The sequence below is a fragment of the Salvelinus namaycush genome, chromosome 40 (genome assembly GCF_016432855.1).
Source record: "Salvelinus namaycush isolate Seneca chromosome 40, SaNama_1.0, whole genome shotgun sequence".
In the NCBI taxonomy this organism is placed as follows: Eukaryota; Metazoa; Chordata; class Actinopteri; order Salmoniformes; family Salmonidae; genus Salvelinus; species Salvelinus namaycush.
In genome coordinates, this window is record NC_052346.1 from 4,960,097 (window position 1) to 4,981,991 (window position 21,895).

The window sequence follows — 21,895 nt, forward strand, 5'->3', positions numbered from 1 at the left end:
TGTTCCATATGCACAAAAAGCTTATTTCTCTCAAATGTTGGGCACAAATTTGTTTACATCTTTGTTGCACATATCAAAGCTGCAGGCTAAAGTTAAATCTAGACTTGGTTTCCTCTATCGTAATCGCTCCTCTTTCAACCCAGCTGCCAAACTAACCCTGATTCAGATGACCATCCTACCCATGCTAGATTACGGAGACATAATTTATAGATCAGCAGGTAAGGGTGCTCTCGAGCGGTTAGATGTTCTTTACCATTCGGCCATCAGATTTGCCACCAATGCTCCTTATAGGACACATCACTGCACTCTATACTCTTCTGTAAACTGGTCATCTCTGTATACCCGTCGCAAGACCCACTGGTTGATGCTTATATATAAAACCCTCTTAGGCCTCACTCCCCCCTATCTGAGGTATCTACTGCAGCCCTCATCCTCCACATAAAACACCCGTTCTGCCATTCATATTTTGTTAAAGGTCCCCGAAGCACACACATCCCTGGGTCGCTCGTCTTTTCAGTTCGCTGCAGCTAGCGACTGGAACGAGCTGCAACAAACACTCAAACTGGACAGTTTTATCTCAATCTCTTCATTCAAAGACTTAATCATGGACACTTACTGACAGTTGTGGCTGCTTTGCGTGATGTATTGTTGTCTCTACCTTCTTGCCCTTTGTGCCGTTGTCTGTGCCCAATAATGTTTGTACCATGTTTTGTGCTGCTACCATGTTGTGTTGCTTCCATGTTGTTGTCATGTTGTGTTGCTACCATGCTGTGTTGTCATGTGTTGCTGCCTTGCTATGTTGTTGTCTTAGATCTCTCTTTTCGTAGTGTTTTGTTGTCTCTCCTGTCCTAATGTGTGTTTTGTCCTATATTTATGTTATTTTTTTAAAATTATATATATTTTTTAAATCCCAGCCCCTGTCCCCACAGGAGGTCTTTTGCCTTTTGGTAGGCTGTCATTGTAAATAAAACAATGTTATTAACTGACTTGCCTAGTTAAATAAAGGTTAAATAATAAAAAATAAATAAAATTGTGAGCATTTTTCCTTTGCCAAGATAATCCATCCACCTGACAGGTGTGGCATATCAAGAAGCTGATTAAACAGCATGGTCATTACACAGGTGCACCTTGTACTGGGGACAATAAAAGGCCACTCTAAATGTGCAGTTTTGTCACACAACACAATGCCACAGATGTCTCAAGTTTTGAGGGAGTGTGCAATTGGAATGCTGACTGCAGGAATGGCCAACATAGCTGTTGCCAGAGAATTTATTGTACATTTCTCTACCATAAGCCGGCCTCCAACGTTATTTTAGAGAATTTGGCAGTACGTCCAACTGGCCTCACAACCGCAGACCCCGTGTTACCACGCCAGCCCAGGACTTCCACATCTGTCTTCTTCACCTGCTGTATCGTCTGGGGACGGGGGGGGGGGGACGGGACTAATTCTGATTGGCTGGGCCTGGCTCCCCAGTGGGTGGACCTGACTCCCAAGTGGGTGGGCTTATGCCCTCCCTGGCCCACCCATGGCTGCACCCCTGCCCAGTCATGTGAAAAACATAGATTAGGGCCTAATGAATTTATTTCAACTGACTGATTTCCTTCTATGAAGTGTAACTCAGTAAAATCTTTTGTTGCATGCTTCATTTGCATTTTTGTTCACTACAATTGAAAACAATCCCATTAAGATACTTCATTGTTACCCAGAAATGATTTGATATTGAGATAAAAATGGTTGTATTGGACCTTTAGGATTGTGTGTTGCTGGATCAATCAACAGTCAGACGTGGAGTCTTACCTTGTACATGTGCAGTATGAGTGTGTTTCTGCATTTGTTTGCATGCTTGTGTGTTTGGATGTACTGGATATGAATTACCAGAGTGAAATTATCCTGGAAGGCAAGCCGGTTTCCTAAAAAGAGTTCCCAAAGTGTTCCCTCTCTCCTCCTCCATGTCCTTTGGCAGGACCTGGTCATAAACAACCTCTTCATGTTTATCCAGAGAGAAACAACAATTGTCTGGGACTGATGGAGATCTGCTGAGGTTGCAGGGGGAAAAAGAGGGGGATCCCCAACACTGGGCCTCAGTAACATATGCCTGCTGCTACCAATGGTCTGTCACTGTAAATATGGGTTAACACAGTATGTCCCTTCTTTTGGAAGTTTCTGGGATTCTGTGTTCCGTGTGTGTTTGTGTGTGCGTGCACATGTGTGTGTGTCATCTGCAGACGACCCACCGGGCACAACCTGGTTGAATCAACGTTGTTTCCACGTCATTTCACTTAAATGATGTCGAACCAACGTGGAATCGATTGACGTATTGACGTCTATGCCCAGTGGAAAAGATTGGCTTACATTGCACACTTGGTGCAGAACCAATAGAATACGAGCACTTCTGAGGACAGAACCCTGCAGAGATGCTTGGCTTTCCGAGGTGTTGTCACAGTAATCAATTACAGTCATCTCAGGAGAGCACAAAGACGGATGAGAAGCTAGCCTTCCAGCCTGGGAAATATTTCATGACTAAATATCTGTAATTCACAGCCTTTCAGTAGGCCTACAATATAATTTTATGCAGTGCAATTTGGACAGGTATTGTAGACTAGTGATATGCTGCTTTTTCCTTTTTTCCGTGCCCACCTGAAACTAAATGTTTTTCCTTATTTTCCCTTTTCCTTAATATTTCTCTCCCAGAGCCCATTGGATGTTCATTAGTGTGATATCTGCAAACACCAGCCCTACTGTAATCAATCCCTCCAAAAAATGAAAAGTTAACAAAGAAACCAGTCAACAACAAGACTAGTGCTTACTTCTCTCTGGTGATATTTTAAGGATAATATTGGAGTGGTTTTCTTTGGGAATTGCCTCTAATGGTTCTAGTTACCTGCTTACTGTACAGTACCATTACCCACAGCCTATAGTAATGAATGAAATGAAGGCCCGTTGTTGAACCTACGCGTCTTTACCTCATAGCAGATTACTTTCCAAGCTGTTTCTGTTTCTGACAGTGTCACAGTGATGTACAGGTCTTGTGTGTGTGTGTGTGTGCATCTGCATGTGTCCTTTTGTTTTTCCGTTCATGCATGTGTGTGTTTCTCAATGTGTGCACGCACACGCGTGTGTGTGTGTATGTGCGTGTGTGGCGATCCAGCCAGGCATGGCAGTAATGTATTGTACGCTGCTGCTAAGTCAATGAGGAAAACCTCCTGGGGTGAAGCGGAGAGGGGATCCGTCCTTCAGACAGCTAATGTGTTCAGGAAATGGCTACCCCAGACATCCTGAAGATTGGCTACATTGTCTGAGCACTGAACAGTAGATAGCCTATTTTCCAGTGGTGAGCATTGCCCTTTCACTCTGAGAATGGTTTTTCCTTTGTCAGGTCAATCACAGCAGTACTTACTTACAGACAGGATACAGACGTTTGTTACAGCTGTTAGTAATGTTCAAGAGGAGAGCTGATGCTTAGAAATAGTATGCAAAAAAGTCAATAATATGAGAAATGATCCAATGAATAGAGCATGCCTGTGTAACAGTATAGCTTCCATCCTTCTCCTCGCCCCTACCTGGGCTCAAACCAGGGACCCTCTGCACACATCAACAACAACCACCCTTAAAGCATCATTACCCATCGCGCCACAAAACCCACAGCTCTTGCAGAGCAAGGGGAACAACTACTTCACGGTCTCAGAGCAAGTGACATCACCAATTGAAACGTTATTAGTGCGCACCACCGCTAACTAGCTAGCCATTTCACATCGTTACACTCACCCCCCCATTTTGACCTCCTCCATTTCCGCAGCAACCAGTGATCCGGGTCAACAGCCTCAATGTAACAATATAGCTTCCGTCCCTCTCCTCGCCTTGAACCAGGGACCCTCTGCACACATCAACAACTGACACCCACGAAGCATCGTTACCCGTCGCTCCACAAAAGCCGCGGCCCTTGCAGAGCAAGGGGAACAACTACTTCAAGGTCTCAGAGCGAGTGACGTCACCGATTGAAATGCTATTAGCGCGCACCACCGCTAACTAGCTAGCCATTTCACATCGGTTACACCTGCAGAGCATGAAGGTTTCCTGAAGTCCTCGTTTCTCCAACAACACCATTTGCTCTGAAGAGGTCGGAGCACAGCAGAGTCCCTCACCTCCCCCCTCTACCCATCTTCCCAGGTCCCAGACCGTACTCTCTAGTCTCGGCTCTACTGTAATTAAGCAAATACAGTTGCCAAGAAGCCTTCCCCAAGCTCCCGAAATAGGACCAAGGTGTTAAATATGGAAGATTAAACGCACACTGCAGTAAAACACTTCTATTGTGTGATACATATTATAGGGATCTTACAGTATATACACAACTCTGTGTGTCTCTATGTGCGTGCGCGTGCGTGTGTGTGTGTGCGTGTGTGTGTGTGTTTTTGTGTGTGTGAGAGAGAGATTTAGACAGGATCAGATGATCACGCTAGTCCTCCATGGCTGTCTGGACACTTTTTAGGCTAGCCCCACACCTCTCGTCTCCAGTTTCATAAGCAGTCCATCTAAACATCAATAGTCCTGGAGTAGTTTTACAGGCAAAATTTGGCGTGATGAAAAGTAATTTAGTGCCTGATAACATTATTACCCTTGAACATTGGGCCTGAGGGAGGCATTATGTAATGTGAAAAACAGAAAAGAAGCAGGAGGAATCTACTGACTACTCTCTCTCCATCTCTGCAGGCAAGGACAGACTGTCACTGGTGAATATGCAATACAGAGAGAAGTGAGAACTGCCTTGCGGAGTCCACAAATACAGTGCCTTCAGAAAGTATCCACACCCCTTGACTTTTTCCACATTTTCTTGTGTTACAGCCTGAATTTAACATGGATTACATTTAGATTTTTTTTGTCACTGGCCTACACACAATACCCTATAATATCAAAGTGGAATTATGTTTTTCGAAATGTTTGCAAATTAATAAAACAATTAAAAGCTGAAATATCTTGAGTCAATGTTATGGGAAGCCTAAATAAGTTCAGGAATAGAATTGTGCTTAACAAATCACATAATAAGGTGCATAATAAGGACTCACTCTGGGAGATGAATTCACCTCTCAGCAGGACAATAACCTAAAACACAAGGCTAAATCTACAGTACACTGGAGTTGCTAATGTAACAGTTTAACTTCAGACCGTCCTCTCGCCCCGAGAAGGGCGCGAACCAGGGACCCTCTGCACACATCAACAACAGGCACCCACGAAGTGTCGTTACCCTTCGCTCCACAAAGGCCGCGGCCCTTGCAGAGCAAGGGGAACCACTACTTCAAGGTCTCAAAGCGAGTGACGTAACCGTCAATACAAAGTATTGACTCCTATATGTCTGTATTTCATTTTCAAAACATTTTCTAAAATGTCTAAAAACCTGTTTTCACTTTGTCATTATGGGGTATTGTGTCATTTTGTATTTATTTAATCCGGTTTGAATTCAGAACAAAATGTGGAATAAATCAAGGGGTATGAATACTTTCTGAAGGCACTGTATGTAGATATACAGTTGCAGTTGGAAGTTTACATACACTTAGATTGGTGTCATTAACCTGTTTTGGCTGCAGGGGCAGTATTGGGTAGCCAGATAAAAGGTGCCCATTTCAAACGGCCTCGTACTCAATTCTTGCTCGTACAATATGCATATTATTATTACTATTGGATAGAAAACACTCTCTATTTTCTAAAACCGTTTGAATTATATCTGTGAGTAAAACAGAACTCATTCTGCAGCAAACTTCCTGACAGGAAGTGGAAAGTCTGAAATTGAGGCTCTGTTCTAGGGGCTGCCTATTAAAGTCCTTGTTATTTATTAGTTTAGATGCACTTCATACGTCTTCCACTAGATGTCGACAAGGAGTGAGAGAAGAAATGGAGTGTGTAACTTGATCTGGACTCGAATTACAGCTCATGGAATGACGTGTCCCCCATTTCCTGTTTTCAGGAAGGCGCGAAGAGAGACCTGGATTTGCCTTTTGAAAAGCTGTCGTTATAGGCGACTACTATCTCCGGCTTTGATTTTATTTGATACATGTGACCATATCATCGTAAAGTATGTTTTTTCAATATAGTTTAATCAGATTATTTACATTTTTTCGGGAGTTTTGCCGTGTTCCGTTCTCTTCCGTTTGTTGACATGGAGAGATTCGTGCCACTTGGCTAGTGTGCTTGCTAAATCGAGAGGGAAAGAGGCCGTTCTAAATCCAAACAACGATTGTTCTTGACAAAGGACACCTTGTACAACATTCTGATGGAAGATCAGCAAAAGTAGGAAACATTTTATGATGCTATTTCATATATCTGTCGTACATGTGAACTAGTCGTCGGCGCCCAGCTTTTGGGTACTCTCTAGCTATACCGAAGCTGTATGTCGAAATGAAGTTATTTTAGAATTCTAACACGCCGATTGCATTAAGAACTAGTGGATCTATCATTTCCTATACAACATGTATTTTTTAGTTATGTTTATGAATAGCTATTTTGTCAGAATATGTGTGTCAGAAAAAGTGTCAGAAAAAAATCCGGGCGTTGTGGGAAAAAGTAGCTAAGTTAGCACAATGTATAACCATTGATTTCAGCTCTAAATATGCACATTTTCGAACAAAACATAAGTGTATGTATAACCTGATGTTATAGGACTGTCATCTGATGAAGAATATCAAGGTTAGTCAAAAATTATATATCTTTTACTGGTTTGTTACGATCGCTAACTTTTACTGCTGGGAAATGGCTTGTGTTTTTGGCTATTGTGGTAAGCTAATATAACGCTATATTGTGTTTTCGCTGTAAAACACTTAATAAATCGGAAATATTGTCTGGAATCACAAGATGCCTGTCTTTCATTTGCTGTACACTATGTATTTTTCAGAAATGTTTTATGATGAGTATTTAGGTATTTGACGTTGGTGTCTGTAATTATTATGGCTGCTTTCGGTGCAATTTCTGATTGTAGCTGCAATGTAAACTATGATTTATACCTGAAATATGCACATTTTTCGAACAAAACATAGATTTATTGAATAACATGTTATAAGACTGTCATCTGATGAAGTTGTTTCTTGGTTAGTTTGGTTGGTTCTTGGTTAGTTAGGTTGGCTTTGTGCATGCTACCTGTGCTGTGAAAAATGTCTGTCCTTTTTTGTATTTGGTGGTGAGCTAACATAAATATACGTGCTGTTTTAGCTGTAAAACATTTTAAAAATCGGACATGTTGGCTGGATTCACAAGATGTGTACCTTTCATTTGCTGTATTGGACTTGTTAATGTGTGAAAGTTAAATATTTCTAAAAGATATATTTTGAATTTCGCGCCCTGCACTTGAAGTGGCTGTTGTCATATTGTGGGCGGCCTCGGGCTTGCAGCCATAAGAAGTTTTAAAACACATTTTTAACCACTCCACAAACTTCTTGTTAACAAACTAAAGTTTTGCAAGTTGGTTAGGACATCCACTTTGCGCATGACACAAGTAATTTAAAAAAAAATAGTTTACAGACAGATTATTTCACTGTATCACAATTCCAGTGGGTCAGAAGTTAACATATACTAAGTTGACTGTGCCTTTAAACAGCTTGGGAAATTCTAGAAAAGGATGTCATGGCTTTAGAAGCTTCTGATAGGCTAATTGACATCATTTGAGTCAATTGGAGGTGTACCTGTGGATGTATTTCAGGGTCTACCTTCAAACACAGTGACACTTTGCTTGACAACATGGGAGAATCTAAATAAATCAGCCAAGACCACAGGAGGTTTACAAAAATTGTAGACCTCCACAAGTCTGGTTCATCCTTGGGAGCAATTTCCAAACGCCTGAAGGTACCACGTTCATCTGTACAAACAATAGTACGCAAGTATAAACACCATTGGACCACGCAGCTGTCATACCGCTCAGGAAGGAGACGCATTCTGTCTCCTAGAGATGAACGTACCTTGGTGCGAAAAGTGCAAATCAATCCCAGAACAACAACATAGGACCTTGTGAAGATGCTGGAGGAAACAGGTACAAAAGTATCTATATCCACAGAAAAATGAGTCCTATATCGACATAACCTGAAAGGTCGCTCAGCAAGGAAGAAGCCACTGCTCCAAAACCGCCATACAAAAGCCAGACTATGGTTTGCAACTGCACATGGGGACAAAGATCGTACTTTTTGTAGAAATGTCCTCTGGTCTGATGAAACAAAAATAGAACTGTTTGGCATAATGACGTCGTAATGTTTGGAGGAAACGGGGAGGCTTGCAAGTCGAAGAACACCATCCCAACCATGAAGCATGGGGGTGGCAGCATCATGTTGTGGGGGTGCTTTGCTGCAGGAGGGACTGGTGCCCTTCACAAAATAGATGGCATCATGAGGGAAGAAAATTATGTGGATATATTGAAGCAACATCTCAAGACATCAGTCAGGAAGTTAAAGCTTGGTCGCAAATGGGTCTTCCAAATGGACAATGACCCCAAGCATACTTCCAAAGTTGTGGCAAAATGGCTTAATGACAACAAAGTCAAGGTATTGGAGTGGCCATCACAAAGCCCTGACCTCAATCCCATAGAAAATGTGTGGTCAGAACTGAAAAAGCGTGTGCGAGCAAGGAGGCCTACAAACCTGACTCAGTTGCACCAGCTCTGTCAGGAGGAATAGGCCAAAATTCACCCAACTTATTGTGGGAAGCTTGTGGAAGGCTACCCAAAACGTTTGACACAAGTTAAACAATTTAAAGGCAATGCTACCAAAGACTAATTGAGTGTATGTAAACTTCTGACCTACTGGGAATGTGATGAAAGAAATAAAAGCTGAAATAAATCATTCTCTCTACTATTATTCTGACATTTCACATTCTTAAAATAAAGTGGTGATCCTAACTGACCTAAGACAGGGAATTTTTACTAGGATTGAATGTCAGGAATTGTGAAAAACGGAGTTTAAATGGATTTGGCTAAGGTGTATGTAAACATCCGACTTCAACTGTATACAGTAGATATGGATATATAGATATGGATATAGACAAATATAAGATATTGTACAGTATCTACAGACATATATAATATCACATATGATAACGTTTTAACTCCCTGGTCGCCTGGTACGGCAACTGCTCCGCCCACAACCGTAAGGCTCTCCAGAGGGTAGTGAGGTCTGCACAACGCATCACCGGGCACAAACTACCTGCCCTCCAGGACACCTACACCACCCGATGTCACAGGAAGGCCAAAAAGATCATCAAGGACAACAACCACCCGAGCCACTGCCTGTTCACCCTGCTATCATCCAGAAGGCGAGGTCAGTACAGGTGCATCAAAGCAGGGACCGAGAGACTGAAAAACAGCTTCTATCTCAAGGCCATCAGACTGTTAAACAGCCATCACTAACATTGAGTGGCTGCTGCCAACATACTGACTCAAATCTCAAGCCACTTTAATCATAAAAAATTGGATGTAATAAATGTATCACTAGCCACTGTTAACAATGCCACTTTATTTAGTGTTTACATACCCTACATTACTCATCTCATATGTATATACTGTACTCTATACCATCCACTGCATCCTGCCTATGCCGTTCGACCATCGCTCATCCATATATTTTTATGTACATATTCTTATTCATTCCTTTACACTTGTGTGTATAAGGTAGTTGTTGTGAAATTGTTAGATTACTTGTTAGATATTACTGCATGGTCGGAACTAGAAGCACAAGCATTTCGCTACACTCGCATTAACATCTGCTAACCATGTGTATGTGACAAATACAATTTGATTTGATTGGATGATTTGATTTGATTTCGTTAACGATCCTCATTGTGTACTTGCTTTACTCACTCCTTCCTTTTCTAAAGGTCCTCCAGATGTCATAAAAAGACAGAATCCCATTTTAATCCGTCAGATTAGTGATAACAGCCTCTCCAGTCTTAATCATGATCATTATCCTACCCCAAAGGTGTTGACGAATGTGTTGCAAAACTTTTACATGATCTGTGCTAGACTATCATCTAATTGTTCAATCTCTTGGCATAGACATATTCATTGGAATAAACCCTGGTCAAAAGTAGTGCACTACATAGGGAATAGAGTGCACTGTGAAATGCACCCAGGGCCTGCCATGCTGCCTGCGCTGCCAGGAGAGAGGAGGCCCGGCGGGAGCAATGAGCTCTTGGTAATTTCATTATCTGCATCATGGCTGTATCAATACCCGGTGAGTGACAGCCACACTCTCTCCGCTTCATCCAGGTAGCTGCATGCCAAAGCCCACTGTGTGAGCTTTGTTGTCCGCCGACCTTAAAATGGTTCACTCCTCCTCCTTCCCTTACCCCGTTTTACAGGGCGTGGCTTGTCATACGGTCTACGGGGAACCTTTTCACTGTAGCAGCATCCCACAGCATTATCGATTCCAGGTAGACCTGGATCTGTTCATACTGTACATGCTGTTTCCTACCCTAGTCAGAGTCATCTGTGTGTTCAGCCAAGCCAATGCATGGTTTGTTTGATGTCATACTAATCTTATGCTTCCTGGCATTTCTAGCCCCCTCTGCTGGTATACCAACAATAGCACCACAAAACTGGCTTCACTGCCTACTCACCCAGCCTGTGGTTTCTTTCACCCTTTAGCTCTGAGAGGAGGCCTTATGTTGTTAGAATGCTGTTACGTTAGATAAGATTCCCTCACCTACCGGTGGTGTTCTATGAATATAGTTTCTGATAAACCCACACTCTTAGAAAAAAGAAGAAGCGAGTAACCCTTGTGGAATTCTTTTTCTCTGAGTGTTTTGTTCCTGGTAGAGATGTTATATTGCCCTAAGTGTATTAGTTTGTGTTCCATTCTACAGTTTATATAATGTGGTATGACATGTTCTGAATCTAGCGATTGCATTGAGGAGGGAGAATAGGAGGTGGACAGCTTGCTGGCTGAGCGCACGCACGTGCACACACACTAACAGCATTCTGCTTGATTAATATTCCAAAATTTTAGGCGGCTGTGCAGGGTGGGGGAGGGGGAGCTGGTTTAGCTCTCTGTGTGTGTGTGTGTGTGTGTGTGGTGTAGTGTGGGCTTTACTGTATGTTTTCTGACTGCAATATGTGGGTCACAGTGTTCCTCTGCTGCCCATATCAGAACACTGGACTCTTAGTATGTAGCGCCATACTCTATGGGCGCAATACTTCTAATATGTATTTATTTATTTTTATTTAACCTTTATTTAACTAGGCAAGTCAGTTAAGAACAAATTCTTATTTACAATGACGGCCTACCCCAGGCCAAACACGGACGACGCTGGGCCAATTGCACGCCGCCCTATGGGACTCCCAATCACGGCCGGATGTGATTCAGCCTGGAGTCGAACCAGGGACTGTAGTGACGCACTGAGATGCAGTGCCTTAGACCACTGCGCCATATAAAATAATATAAGCTATGTCCCAAATGGCACCCTATTCCCACAGGGCTCTGTTCAAAAGTAGAGCACTATATAGGGAAGGGGTGCCATTTGGGATGCAGATATAAATCATTCTACATGTTAGTTGCTATACAATGAAACAAAACAAATAACGATAACATTTCCTATGGCATTCGTGTTTGTGAGTGTTTATAGCTACCATCCATAACTGCATGATTCAGTACTGTATGTCTGATTGCTTTTTGAGATGGAAATGTAGCCAGTTGGATAAAATGTATTACATGTCAAAGGTTCTTTTCACCAAAAGCTCTTTTTCATTAATCTGTCATTAAAGACCACTGACATCGCCTCAATAAACTGTAAACAGGACGGATCATCTCGTCTTAGGTATTATATGAGGATTTGGTTGCAATTGTGAATACTCCATGTTTTGAATTCATTTCATATTTGCTTGATTTTCAACTGGGTTGGCATTTGTTACAGGCCATACTGTAGAAGTCATGTTCAACTTATCCAGTGTGTCACAGAACGTAGACTTCACTTCATACTGTATAAAGTACCAGTCAAAAGTTTGGACACACGTACACATTCAAGGGTTTTTCTTAATTTTAGATTCTTCAAAGTAGCCACCCTTTGCCTTGATGACAGAGTTGCATACTCTTGGCATTCTCTCAACCAGCTTCACCTGGAATACTTTTCCAACAGTCTTGAAGGAGTTCCCACATTATGCTTAGCACTTGCTTTTCCCACACTCTGCGGTCCAACTCATCCCAAACCATCTCAATTGGGTTGAGGTCGGTAGATTGTGGAGGCCAGGTCATTTGATGCAGCACTCCATCACTCTCCTTCTTGGTCAAATAGCCCTTCCACAGCCTGGAGGTGTGTTGGGTCATTTTCCTGTTGAAAAACAAATGCAGCGTATTGCTGCAGAATGCTGTGGTAGCCATGCAGGGTATAAATCATAGACAGTATCACCAGCAAAGCACCCCCACACCATCACACCTCCTCCTCCATGCTTCACGGTGGGAACCACAAATGCAGAGATCATCCGTTCACTTACTCTGCGTCTCACAAAGACACTGGGGATGGAACCAATATCTCAAATTTGAACTCATCAGCCCAAAGGACAGATTTCCACCGGTCTAATGTCCATTGCTCGTGTTTCTTGGCCCAAGCAAGTCTCTTCTTGAATATTGGTGTCTTTTAGTAGTGGTTTACTTGCAGCAATTCGACCATGAAGGCCTGATTCACGCAGTCTACTCTGAACAGTTGATTTTGAGATGTGTCTGTTACTTGAACTCTGTGAAGCGTTTATTTGTCTGAGGCTGGTAACTCTAATAAATGTATCCTTTGCAGCAGAGGTAACTCTGGGTCTTCCTTTCCTGTGGCGTTCCTCACGAGAGCCAGTTTCATAATAGTGCTTGATGGTTCTTGCGACTGCACTTGAAGAAAATTCTTGAAATCTTCCGAATTGACTGACCTTCATGTTTTAAAGTAATGATGGACTGTCATTTCTCTTTTCTTATTTGAGTTGTCCTTGCCATAGTATGTACTTGGTCTTTTACCAACAGGGCTATCTTCTGTACAGTGCCTTGCAAAAGTATTCACCCTCCTTGGCATTTTTCCTATTTTGTTGCATTACAACCTGTAATCTAAATAGATTTTTATTTGGATTTCATGTAATGGACATACACAAAATAGTCCAAATTGGTGAAGTGAAATGAAAAAATTACTTGTTTCAAAAAAATTGAAAAAATTCCAAACGGAAAAGTGGTGCGTGCTTATGTATCCACCCCCTTGGCGCGTACTGTGGACACTGTGCGCTCCACCGCATAACACGGTGCCTGACCAGTACGACGCCCTCTCTCTCCACGGTAAGCACGGGGGGTTGGCGCAGGTCTCCTACCTGGACTCGCCACACTCCCCGTGTCCCTCCCTCCAATAAATGTTTGGGGCTGCCTCTCTGGCTTCCTTGCCAGCCTTGTTCCCCCGTATCGCTGGCTCCTCTCTCCGGCTGCCTCTGCTCTCCTAGCTGCCTCCACCTTTTCCCATGGGAGGCGATCCCTTCCAGCCAGGATCTCCTCCCATGTGTAGCAACCCTTGCCGTCCAAAACGTCTTCCCATGTCCAGGAATCCTGACTTCGCTGCTGCTGCTGCTGCCGCTGCTGCCGCTGCTGCCCGTTACCATGCTGCTTGGTCCTTTTATGGTGGGTGGTTCTGTAACGGCTTTCTTCTGTGGACGAAGGAGAGGACCAAAGCGCAGCGTAGTTAGTGTTCATCATGTTTAATAACGACAAAACCGTGAACACTACAAAATACAAAATAACAAATGTGGCAAAACCGAAACAGTCCTATCTGGTGCATAGACACAAAGACAGAAGACAACCACCCACAAAACCCAACACAAAACAGGCTACCTAAATATGGTTCCCAATCAGAGACAATGACTAACACCTGCCTCTGATTGAGAACCATATCAGGCCAAACATAGAAACGGGAAAACTAGACACACAACATAGAATGCCCACTCAGCTCACGTCCTGACCAACACTAAAACAAAGAAAACACAAAAGAACTATGGTCAGAATGTGACAAACTGCCTGTAGCGCAGGCCCTGAAGAAAGGATAGGCATATTCTTGGTACCATTTGAAAGGAAACACTTTGAAGTCTGAGGAAATGTGAAAGGAATGTAGGAGAATATAACACATTAGATCAGGTAAAAGATAATACCAAGAAAATACCAACCGTTTTTTTGTAGTTTTTTGGTACCATCATCTTTGAAATGCAAGAGAAAGGCCATAATGTATTATTATAGATGCCACTAGATGCCACTATTGCCACTAGATGGCAATAGTGTATGTGCAAAGTTTTAGACTGATCCAATGAACCATTGCATTTCTGTACAAATGTTGTATCAAGACTGCCCAAATGTGCCTAATTTGTTTATTATGAACAAATTATTGTTTACAATGACAGCTTACTCTAGCCAAACCCTAACCCAGACAATGCTAGGCCAGTTGTGCGCTGGGACTCCCAATTATGGCCTGGTTGTGATACAGCCTGGAATCGAACCAGGGTCTATAGTGACGACTCTAGCACTGAGAGGCAGTGCCTTAGACCGCCGTGCCACCCGGGAGCCCACCCATTGTTGAGTGCTACAGTATATTTCACAGGACTGAAAACTCTCTCGCTCATCCAACAAATAGCCTAGACAATAGGTCTGGGATGTCAATTGTGTGTTTAATAGCTGTCTGTCTGATAAAAATAAAACAGTACAAGAGCCACAGTCTCCATCCCAAATGGTACCCTATTCCCTACATAGTGTACTAATTTTGATCAGGGGCCATTGGACTCTGGTCAAAAGTAGAGCACTATATAGGGAATAGGGTGTCATTTGGGACACGGCCATGAATCATTCTACATGTTAGTTGCTATACAATGAAACAAAACAAATAACGATAACATTTCCTATGGCATTCGTGCTTGTGAGTGTTTATAGCTACCATTCATAACTGCATGATTCAGCACTGTATGTCTGATTGCTTTTTGAGATGGAAAAAATGTAGCCAGTTGGATAAAATGTATTACATGTCAAAGGTTCTTTTCACCAAAAGCTCTTTTTCATTAATCTGTCATTATGCTAAAGACCACTGACATCGCCTCAATAAACTGTAAACAGGACGGATCATCTCATTTTAGGTATTTTATTGTGAATATTTCATGTTTGATTTAATTTTATATTTGCTTGATTTTCAACTGGGTTGGCATTTGTTGCAGGCCGTACTGTAGGCCTGTACAAGTCAGGTTCAAGTTATCCAAACAGTGTTATAGTGTGACAGGTTAAAGGAAATACTAATAGCCTGTTATACATTAAAAAGTATTAGTAAATTCAAAGTATGTGAGGATCTTAAAACATCTAAGGTTAAGAAGATCATGCATTCAGTATTAGTTGATAGATTGATAACATTTATATAATTGTGTTAAAATCCGTCAAGCATACAAAGGGTACGAATTGTGAGAGGAATGTGTAAACGTTATGTTGATTACTTTATGTTGTCGTGGGTAAAAGTGTTAATCTGTGATCTACTAAATGCTCTTAATCTATGAGCCTGAGATCGATTGCTCTGGTCTCCACTCAAGTTCATGGAGAATTCGCGGTCTTTTTCTCATTGCACTAAAAGTTCTCAATGAGTAAACATTAACCTATCAATCTCGTGATTCTTTCTCCCATTTTCAGGGGTGTAACATTTTTGGAGGCTCAGCTGAGATAGCTGCTCAGATGTCCAGTTTCCACATCCTGGTCGCTGAATTCCGAGCCAGCTAAATCCCCACATAATAACTCAGGCAGGCTGCAGTGAGGAAAGTGTTGCTGTTCGAGGAGAGCTGGAAGTTGGTCGTTAAGTACGTGTCACCTGAGGCCATTGATCGCCCATCAGAGACAGTAAGGACCATCTAATTCAGAGTCAACTCCTGCACAGTAAAAGTTCCTCCTGTTTTGTCAGCATGACAACCGCCTTGGAAGAACTACAGGACGAGGTAGTAGGAGAATTGTACACCCTGACTAAAGACAAGTTACTAGAGATATGTGATTTCCTTGACATATCAGGCGAACAGAGAAGAGATGTTCAAGACAAATCCCGCATATCATTGATGACTCACATTATGAGGTTCCTTGAAAGAGAGGAAGTTGCAGAGTTAGAAGATGGCGGCATGTCGGAATTGTTGCTACTTAAAGAGACAATGACAGAGATGATAAGTGGCATAGATAACAAAACAGGGCAAACTGACCATGATATTGAAACAGCCGGAACACAACAAAGGGTGGGAACTGAGCAGATTACTGCAGCCAAAGCCAGTGATTCTCTGCGTCAGCCCCAACCCCATGCCAATCTTCAGGGGAGCGTGCCGCTCTCACCCAATGCACAGCCCAGCTCATACTGGCGCAAAGAGTTTAAAATTTCTGGTCAGATAGGTGAACCGGGCCAGAAAGATAAACTGATTTTTTCCAGCCTTGCCCATCAGATTGAGAGTGGACTTAACAGAGGCTATCCTGAGGTAGAAATAGTAGATGCAGTAGTCAGGGCTATTTCTCCAGGCTCACAGCTACACAGTTACTTGGAAGGTAAACCCCAGCTAACTCTTCCCACACTTAGATGTATCCTGCGTTCCCACTTCCAAGAGAAGAGTGCAACAGAGCTTTACAAACAGCTAGCTTCAGAAGCACAGCATAGCAAAGAGACCCCTCAAAGCTTCCTGATGCGCGTCTTAGATTTGAGGCAGAAAGTACTGTTTGCATCCCAGGAGTCAGAATCAGGGCTTAAGTATGACCCTGCTCTAGTCCAGCGCATGTGTTTACACACAGTCCTTACAGGTCTCCAGAGTGACAGTATCAGGATAGACATGCAGCCTCTCCTGCTAGATAGCGAAACATCAGATGAGGTTTTGCTAGAGAAGCTTAACATTGCTTGTGCTAATGAGATAGAAAGATGAAACAAAAAGCGGTTTCATGCCCCACAGCCTGCTACAACTGTACGTGTAGTCCAGTTAGAAGATACGCCATCCACAAAGTGTCCTGTGAAGGAAGCCAAAGTTAAGATACCCGCAGAACTGTTAACAGAGTTAGCTGAACTTAAGACAGGTGTAGCTTCTCTAAAAGGTCTCAGTGCAGAGATTGCTCAGATTAAGGAGACATTACAGCAGCCTATGTTTCGGTCACCGCCTTGTGCCTATGCCCCACCTCCAGTTAGGAGGCCAGATAGGGACCCCCAGCCACCTGTGTCCCAGCAGCAGTATTACAGCAACTACAGTCAGTCCCAAGCACCTGACCCTGTGCAGCATCAATATGCACCTAACCGGTATGCCAACCGCTCTGCTCAAGCTCCAAGGAGGTGTTTTGTCTGCCAGCAGGCCAGAACAGATGCACGCTGCACACACTGCTTCCGATGTGGGAGTGGAGAACATTTTCAAGCTGGATGTAAAATCCGGGGAGTCAGACCTTCAAGGGAGGCCCCTTTAAACGGGCAAGGGTTACCGCTGAGGGACGAGTGTTAACCGTAGCTACCAAAAAGTCCCAGAAATGTGCAAATTGTGCCAGAGAAGATTCATTTGAGAACCTGAAACAATGTTCATCATGTAAAGAGACACTGTACTGTTCCAAAGTATGTCAAAACCAACATTGGATTAAACATAAGGAAAAATGCACTCACCTGAAAATTAACTCTACCAGTGAAAGGTTTTCCTGCACAGAGGAAAATGCCCACTCCTTACCATCCCTAGCTCAAGGTCGCCACCCCCGTAAGGTCACCTCGCTAGTAGGCAGACAGTGCCTTATTGAGTGTCACCTGAATCGCCACCACCTCCAAGCTCTATGGGACACAGGCTCTCAGGTATCAGTCATTGATGAACGATGGAAAGAGGAAACTCTCCCAAACACAAGGCTGAGAGATGTTTCAGAAATCCTGGACTCACCTGCTGATCTCAGGTTGACTGCAGCAAATGGGACTGAAATGCCGTACCTGGGATGGATTGAAACAACTTTTCGGCTAGCCTCTGAAACTGACGAAACAAAGGAACTGATCATCCCAGTGCTGGTAATGAAAGGCTGTCACCTATCTCATCCCATCATAGGTTTCAATGTTATCGAGCACATCCTGACAATGACTGAAAAGACTAAACGATACAGTACAATAAAAACAGCTTTCCCAAGCCTCAAAAGAAACAAGGTGAGTGCTTTTATACAGGCTGTTAGCGCAGAACAGACAAATGAATACGCAGTGAAAACCAAGAAAGAGAAGGTTGCTGTACCAAAACACAGTAGCATTCAGATTGAGTGCCGTGTAGCTTCCCAGCCTTTCAAAGAGGACATGACAATGCTTTTCCAGCCAGACCTGAACCCGCAGTGGCCAGACAACCTTGAGTTCTTTGACACACTAGTCAAAGTCAGAAAAGGTGTTTTTCCAGTTATCAGGCTTGATGTCTCTAACCCCACTGACCACGACATTGCCCTGCTAGGACGCACAATAATCGGTACAGTACAAACCATTATGACTGTGTTACCTGCCCAAGTCTTTGAAAAAACTGTCACCCCAGCCACAGTGAATCACACCAGCGTTCGAACCCTATGTACTGCTACGGAACAGTGGGATCCACCAGTAGGTTTAACTCACCTAACCGAAAAGCAGAGAGAGGTTGTTAGGCAAATGCTTAGAGAAGAGTGTCACTCCTTCTCCAGATCAGACAATGACATTGGCTGCATTGAACGATTGAAAATGACTATTTCTCTAAAGGACTCTGAACCAGTCAAGCGCACATACATGTCAGTGCCCAGGCCACTGTATCAGGAGATGAAGGGTTACCTTTATGACCTCATAGCCCAGGGCTGGGTTAGGAAGTCAAACTCTTCATATTCTTCACCTGTCGTGTGCGTTCGTAAGAAGGATGGGACCCTCCGGTTGTGTATAGATTACAGAGACCTGAACAGAAAGACACATCCCGACCGCCAGCCCATCCCTCGGGTCCAAGACATCATGGACAGTTTAGGTGGTAATTCCTGGTTCTCCCTCTTAGATCAGGGAAAAGCGTATCACCAGGGGTTCATCTCTGAAGAAAGCAGACCACTGACAGCATTTGTGACTCCGTGGGGACTCTATGAGTGGATACGGATGCCATTCGGCCTCATGAACGCTCCTGCAGCTTTTCAGCGGTGTATGGAGGAGTGTTTGGAAGGGCTCCGGGATGACATCTGCATTCCTTATCTGGACGACACGCTTGTTTTCAGTAAAACTTTCGACAGCCATGTGAATGATGTGCGAAAAGTTTTGCAGCGTCTCAGAGAGTATGGCATTAAACTCAAACCAAGTAAGTGTGATCTCTTTAAACCCCAGGTCCGTTATTTGGGCAGAGTAGTGTCTGCAGAGGGCAGCCGAGTTGACCCAGCCGATTTTGAAGCAGTAAGAGCATTGAAAGAAATCAGACCAGAGACTGTGGGCCAGCTCAGACAAATGCTTGGTTTACTCACTTACTACAGACAGTACATCAAAGACTTTTCTAGGAGGGCCAGCTGCCTGTATGACCTCCTGAAAGCAGATTCAGAGAAATTACCTGACCACCCACGGAAAACAAAAACAAAGAAACTAAGTCATGTGGTGCCCTCAAACAAGCCAATCCTGTGGACTGACCAGCATCAACAGGCACTTGAACAGCTGATTGAGTGTTTGCTTCACCCACCAGTCTTAGGTTTCCCTGATTTCACTCAGCCATTTGTTGTACACACTGATGCATCACACCAAGGCTTGGGAGCAGTTCTCTATCAAAAGCAAGATGGGAAGCTTAGGGTCATTGCTTATGGCTCTTGAACCTTAACAGCAGCTGAGAAGAACTATCACTACCACTCGGGCAAGCTAGAATTTCTAGCTCTAAAATGGGCAATCACTGATAAGTTCCATGATTATTTGTACTATGCTCCGTCCTTCACTGTATACAGCGATAACAACCCGCTCAGCTACATTCTGTCTACTGCGAAACTGAACGCAACCACTTCCAGGTGGGTTTCAGAATTGAATTGATTTGATTTCCACTTTACAATAAAGTACAGGCCAGGCAGAGAGAACGGTGATGCAGATGCGTTGTCAAGGATGCCACTGGATGTAGAGTCACTGATGAGAGAATGTTCTGAGGAGCTTCCACCAGACACCATTGCCGCCACGATACAAGCAGTTGAGGTACAGAAAGAGGCTGTTGTACCTTGGTCACTTTCAGCTGCAGCTATGTCAGTGTCAGCTGAAGGTGAGACAACCACTGCAACAACCAGCTCGATCCCAAAAGATGGGATAAGAGAAGCACAAGAATCTGATCCGGTCATCCGTCCTGTGCTCAATTTCAAACTGTCGGGTTCCAAACCACCAGTTAAAGAGCAAAAGGAATTCAGTCCAAAGACAAAATGCCTATTCAGAGAATGGGACAAATTGACAATAGACAGTGATGGCATTCTGTACAGAATCACTACAGCCCGCAAGCAGTTAGTTCTACCAGAGCAGTACAAAGGTAAAGTGATGGAAGAGTTGCACAATAACATGGGACACCAAGGTACTGACCGTACTGTATCACTAGTACGTGACCGCTTCTTCTGGCCATATATGCAATCTGACATCGAGCACTATGTGACTAAAACTTGTAGCTGTGTCAAGCAGAAAAGGCCAGCCCATGAAACAAGAGCTCCTCTGACAAACATTGTGACAACACAGCCATTTGAACTGGTATGTATAGACTTCCTTCATCTCGACAGATGCAAAGGGGGATATGAGTACATCCTCGTGATTGTTGATCATTTTACACGTTTCACTCAAGCCTACGCCACCACATCAAAGTCAGGTAAAACTGCTGCAAATCTCATCTTCAATGACTTTGCCCTGAAGTTTGGGTTCCCGTCCCGCATCCACCATGACCAAGGGGGAGAATTTGAAAATCAGTTGTTCCATCAGTTAAAGAAACTCAGTGGCATGGCGGGGTCCAGAACAACACCCTACCACCCGATGGGGAACGCTCAAGTGGAACGCATGAACAGAACATTGTTGCAAATGTTAAAGACACTAACTGAGACACAAAAGTCAAATTGGAAGGAGTCTCTGAACAAACTGGTTTATGCCTATAACTGCACCCGTTGCGAAGTGACTGGCTATTCACCATTTTATCTTCTGTTTGGGAGATCACCCAGGCTTCCAGTTGATATGCTCTTTGGATTGTGCACAGAGGCAGGTTCCAGTAACCAGCGAGACTACGTGGAGAACTGGAAACGAGGGATGGAAGTGGCGACGAGGATGGGATATAGACTTCACATATATTCCTTCTTACTACAGCTGTTCCATTGTTACTGCCTTTCGCATGCTATAAAAGCCTTTATTTTTAAATGTACGTTTCCAGAGAAACTGTTCAGTGCTACAGTTTATACTGGGTCTAATTCTGGGCCCTGATTGGTTAAAACCGCATTCCAACCGGTGTCTATTCCAGAAGTTACCACCGGCTAAAGCTATGATGTTTAAAATGCCTATTTACTCTATTCCATCTCATTGAACAATCCACTGTCATCAGCCCAGCCAGACAATTTAAAAACTTGATCGCCACTATAAAAAGCATCTAGACATTATCTCCCATTTCTTTTAGAATAGCAATTGGTTTTCAATAGCCTAGATTTGCATAAACCTTGCTGTCTGTCTCTCTGATATTTGCAACACTGTTTCAGTATTGAAATTCGATCTCCAGCTGTCCCATAGTAATGAACGTGTCGGGGTCGGTAGTCAGGATGAGACAGACAGGCAGGCAGCTTTTTTCAGCCAGTCGAAATCATGAATCAGCTGCCATAATTTTTGGGGGATATATTCAAAGAAATGTTAATTGAAAAAAGGTTAAACGGAACAAAGTGCAGCTAGTTTGCAGTCTTTCCAGCTTCAGTTTGAAGTGATTGTGTTAGCTGTGTTGTTGGCTAGCTCCTCTGAACAACAGTGTCC